The sequence below is a fragment of the Notothenia coriiceps genome, unplaced genomic scaffold, assembly GCF_000735185.1.
Source record: "Notothenia coriiceps isolate Sejong01 unplaced genomic scaffold, NC01 NC01_scaffold00020198, whole genome shotgun sequence".
In the NCBI taxonomy this organism is placed as follows: Eukaryota; Metazoa; Chordata; class Actinopteri; order Perciformes; family Nototheniidae; genus Notothenia; species Notothenia coriiceps.
Window position 1 is genome coordinate 81144 of NW_011352899.1, and position 5563 is coordinate 86706.

General features: G+C 36.8%; 1 long non-coding RNA gene across 1 annotated transcript; it reads left to right on the forward strand.

Annotated features, from left to right (window-relative positions):
• Positions 1-2011: 2011 nt before the first annotated feature.
• On the forward strand, positions 2012-3911 carry LOC104952603 (uncharacterized). Its single transcript, XR_799124.1, has 3 exons — positions 2012-2177; positions 2642-2648; positions 3891-3911. It is a non-coding gene; the product is annotated as an uncharacterized lncRNA (long non-coding RNA).
• The last annotated feature ends 1652 nt before the right edge of the window (positions 3912-5563 follow it).

A 5563-nucleotide genomic window follows, 5' to 3' on the forward strand; every position in this document is an offset into this window, starting at 1 on the left:
CTATTATTTCCATCAGCATCTGGGTTGGGATTGACAGCTCAGAGGGGACAATGGAATTCTAAACACGATGGCAAGCCTTATTAGAAAGCAGCCCCAGGAACAGCATGAAGGTCTCAGGACTGATTAGAACATTTTTTTTAGCACTAATATGAACATAAAATATATACATAAACAATTGGATACAACCACAAGAATAAAAGTCTCAATAGACATCTACATAAATATGATATTTCACTCGAAAGTTAAACAAGTCCAATAAATATGCAATACTTCAACCAAAAGAATGTACTTCCCAAATAAACTATCTCACCCTCCTCTCATATGCATAACAGAGTAAAAAGGCTCACAAAAGGCTTAAGAACTCATTCTATCTAGAGCCACTAGATATATGTGTATGCTCTTGTCGTATTATGACAGACCACTTCTCACCACATCCCCCCTGCAACGATATCAGTACCCCACCTAAGACCTCGTAGGTCTACACAATGAAGATAATACCAACTCGAAGTCGAATCTTTATTTTTCTGTACTCATTCTTACATTGGAATCCGTCACTCTAAAGGAATACCAGCCAATCGTAGTGTCACAGCTGATTCTTCGTCCTCACTCAACATCTCCTCGGAAGCTACCCTCACTTGCACGGCCATCGCTTCGACAAAAACCAAATGCAATTTCTCCATAGGAATTTTGGAAAATGGCTCTTAAATATCTCACATCAGCATCAGTACTGTGGGTCATGACCAAATTCGAAGCAATCAAGACACAGTATTTCATAGAATTTAGTAAATACTCCGGATAATATCCACCATGTCTACCTACCTCTCCATTAATATATTTTCTTAATCATAAATCATTTATTCTCTTGAATAGTTACTCATATCCATAATATCGATTACAGCCCATATATTTATTGATCTGATATAGTAGACTATATATATATTACTCCCAATTTTTTATTATGTCGGGTTAGCTAATATACATGCGCATCAAACCGCAGTTGAGAGCTGAGCATGAAGCAGACATGAGTGCCTATACGGTCACACTTATCCACTAATATGGGTCCATTGTACGTGCTTTCAGACGGAAGAATAGATTAAACATATCCATCTTATGAAATGGGAGAGTGATAACGTTAACGCTCTTGTACCGTAACACTGACATTTCGTGCGTCATCCAGTAGCCTCCTGAGCATTTAGTCAGTCAGTTGCTGACGCTTCTGAAGAGATATGAGAAAAATTTCAACTTATTCAACGCGACTTCCACCACCGGAGAAGCAGGCGACGACATATCCAGAGATTATCCTAAACCATAAAAAATAGCGCCCTAGACAAGGTCCCAATACATAGCGGACCTTATATATAACGGGGGTTGGATGGTGGATATACCTCGATCCCTTAAGAGATTTTGTTTGGGATACTTCATTGAATTTCTTAGTTATACCATTTCACACCACGGATCGCTTTTTAAGTGCCTGTGGGGGAATTCACTAAATTGGAATTATAAAAATAATCCCCATTGATGTTACATTACAACTTTATTTTGATATGCTACATTAGTCTTAAACCCTAATCACAGCTACTATCTAATCAAGTTTGGCAATACAACCACCTACAGCTCCTGACGCATTCAACCACACTAGTTTCCACAGACCAGTAAGCATGCATTTTCCAACCAACATATCAGTAGAATTAGATATACATTAACCATTAGTTCCATGATGATATACCAGATATAACAAAGCTAAGATGTATATAGCTTGATCATTGAGTGCATCATCTAATAAGACCACATACACACTATCAAATGTGCATATGATCAAACGAAGACTTAAACGCCAACACTAAGTTTAATACACAGTTGACTATACAGTTAATCATCTAGTTGGATGATCACACAGATACCACGCCACCACACGCTTAGTTGACTATTAGCATTAAGCATTATGTTGATGATCAACAGATACACGCAAGCTAAAGTTTAAGTTGACTAATTAGCCATTAAGGGGGCATTAGTGAATGATCAAGCAGATAAGCAACTTTAAAGTTTAGTTGCACTAATTACAAATTAAGCATAGTTGATGATCAAGCAGATCATGCAACTAAAGTTCAGTTGACTATTATATTAAGCATTAGTTGATGATCAACAGATAAGCAACTTTAGAGTTTAGTTGACTATCTGTTGATCATCAACTAATCCAGAGTTGACTGTTAGTATACTTTTAGTAGGTTCTCTACTAAGCATTTGTAGGCATGTGTTAGGACTATCCAATTAAAGTGAAAAACAGTTGAGAAAAGTAGAAAGTCTATAACCTATCAACAGAATACTCATCCACTAATTATATGCAACAGACATGGGAATAAAAGCGAAATGTTTTGCACAACTGATCACGAACACTGGATAACTGAAGTCAATACCAGGCTATAAAGCACAGTAGAACAAACACTATACACAGCATATCAGAGAAAGAAAGATTTTTTATTTTAATAATATACTACAAGTAAAAACTGAACAGTTGTGAAATGGTAAAAAATAAAGTTTGAAACACATTATCTACCAGCTGGTAGTCAATACCAGGCAAACGGAAAAAAATCACTGCACTGCAGATTTGTACAGTTTAATAACTAAAATTAGGGCTGTCAAGTTAACGCGTTAATAACGCGTTAACGAAAAAAAAAATTAATGCCACTAATTATTTTAACGCGATTAACGCATGTGTATTTTTTGTCCTCGGCCGCCCCGTAGTTTCAGAGTGCATCGTACATCGCGATGCATCTTATAAATCGAGAAATGTCCACACCTCTAATGCTCATCTGGCTATGGCTGTTTGAGCTGAACCTGTAATGAATAATGAAATATAAATAATGTTCTCACCAGTTTTTACCACCAATATATTTTTTATCAATAAATAGCAAATTATCTAACTAGATTTGCACACTGCGCATACAGGCACACTACCTAGTACCTACTATAAAATACAACACATGTTCTAAAACAAATGGGAAGTCACACACATTCATCCAAGAAATATGTGAGAAACACTATGGCTCACCCTGCAACTAAGACACTGCACACAATACACACCACAACAATTATTGGGGGGCAATAACATTTATTGACATTAATGTATTCTTTATTTTTCAGTGTCTTCCATCTCAGATGTGGTGAGAAGATATCGGCGTGTCCTTAAACTGGTGCAGAGAGGCTTCAAGATGACCAAAGCTTTTAAGAAAGCTCATGTTTCCAGGAATGCTGTGAAAGACACTGCAGCAATTGCTGAAGTATTCCTGGTGGACAAAAGTGTCCTAGACCAGTTTAAGGGTAAAACCACACTTTTAAAATTAGCCCAACTCTGTCAGAAAAAAATAGTCGGTGAACTGGCAGAAAAGATTGCTGAAATGAAAAGCAACAAACAGCTCATCCCCTTTTCTGCCAGGTAATTCTGAATGTGGGTTGAGCGTTGTTGTTGTAGGGGGGGAGTTTTTTCATTTTGGAAAGCTACTTTGGGGAAGTTTTTTGGCGACCTGTTAATAATTATGTTTAGATATCCTTTAGTAGGATTGAATGTGGTTCACAACTGTTCAGTTTTTACTTGTAGTATATTATTAAAATAAAAAAGCTTTCATTCTCTGATATGCTGTGTATAGTGTTTGTTCTACTGTGCTTTATAGTCTGGTATTGACTTCAGTTATCCAGTGTTCGTGATCAGTTGTGCAAAACATTTCGCTTTTGTCTGTTGCATATAATTAGTGGATGAATGTATGTGTTCTGTTGATAGGATATAGACTTTCTACTATTCTCAACTGTTTTTCACTTGAATTGGATAGTCCTAACACATGCCTACAAACGCTTAGTGGAGAACCTACTAAAAGTATACTAATAGTCAACTCTAGATTAGTTGACGATCAACAGATAGTCAACTAAACTCTAAAGTTGCTTATCTGTTGATCATCAACTAATGCTTAGTTACTTGTCGGTTTGAACGATGCTGTTGAATGTCAACTGACACATGTCAACTGATGCACTGTTGACATGCTACTAAATGTCAACTGATGACTTACAGTATAGATTGTTATGGACTATCAAAATAAAGTGTTACCGTAATCGATGTAGTTTAATTAAAGATTTGGCGTTGATATTAGTGCCATAAAAGCCTCGATTTCAATACAGTTCTCTCTGCCTTTGGTTTGAAATGTTTCTGTCCTTACCTACTTTCAACTTTACCCAACGTTTTATGGGTGACATCGCTGTTGAGCATTCACACATTTTTCAAGGAAACGTAATGTTGCTTGACATTTTTTTTCAAATGCTGGTACCGGATAGTAGATAGTATAAAGAAACACCTAGGTGTGGGATATCTCTGTTCTGTGTTAACGAGTCCAGGGCCACAGTGAAAACAGACTCCTTAACTGCACCCTGCTTCTCTCACCAAAGAGAAAAAACTATAGCTGCAGAAAATCATTTTTTTTCTCCACAGCCCAACAACAAAGGCCTACATTTTGCTAAAGGCTATGCACAAATTACTGATGGAGAGAGTGCAAGATGGAAGGACAGAGAGAGACAACAGTATCAACAGCTGGTTTCATAAAACAGGATGCCATGAGCACACATAAGGTAGTTGTGATTCAGACAAATAAACAGTCTCACTTATAACACGTACTTGTTCTGCCTTAATTTAACTCATTTGGTAATTTGCTGATTTTGGCCTAAGACTGGATGTCCCATGGTGAAAATGATTGTGATGGTTTTCTTATCTCTCAAGTGAACAACTGACAGATTTAAACCAATGCCTGAAAGGTTTTTACAAAAGGAAATTAATCTGAGCCTTCCTGACTTTCACTGAATACAACTTGTGTTCCTTAAATCCACCTTTTAGACTGTTGGTATTTATCTGTGAATGTGAGGTAAGGTGAACAATACAATTGTGCCTTTAATACATATGCAGGTTTGTTTGTCTTTTTTTCCGGATGTTGCTGAATTATGTTAGGAAAAAAAACATTGAGACAGGTCCAATGTTTATGAAGGACAACTCTTTTTCAACTCTGTTGTTTTGGTTAGTCAGCAGTCTGCTGTATTAACACAGTGGCATCATTAGAGTGAATGTGTGGCAGTGCTACTATTGTTCTGAACACAGCTTACTCTAAGTGACTTCAAGAGTTATTCAGCCGGGTGTTTGAATTTATGACTGGTGGGGTTAAAGGATTTCCAGTGATTTATTACTGCCCTTGACAAAATATTCTTTGGATTACTGAACATTATTTTATTGTATTTGTTGCTGAATCACTAATTCATTATTTAGCCTGCATCCAGTTTTGAGCAACACACAGAAATCAGGTGGTCATGTTTTTTGAAAGACCTGGATTTCATTCAGTGCAGCAGCAGACTGGGTCAATCCAATAGTTTCAATATTGAGGGGAGAATGAGCAACCCCTCCACATTTGGACTGATCATAGTTTTCTATTTAATCTGATTGGCCCAATGATTCTTCATCATGGCTCTATTGTAGTTTATGGTTAGAAGTTGAAAGATATCGAGTATCTGAATCTGATATAAATTTAAGCATTTG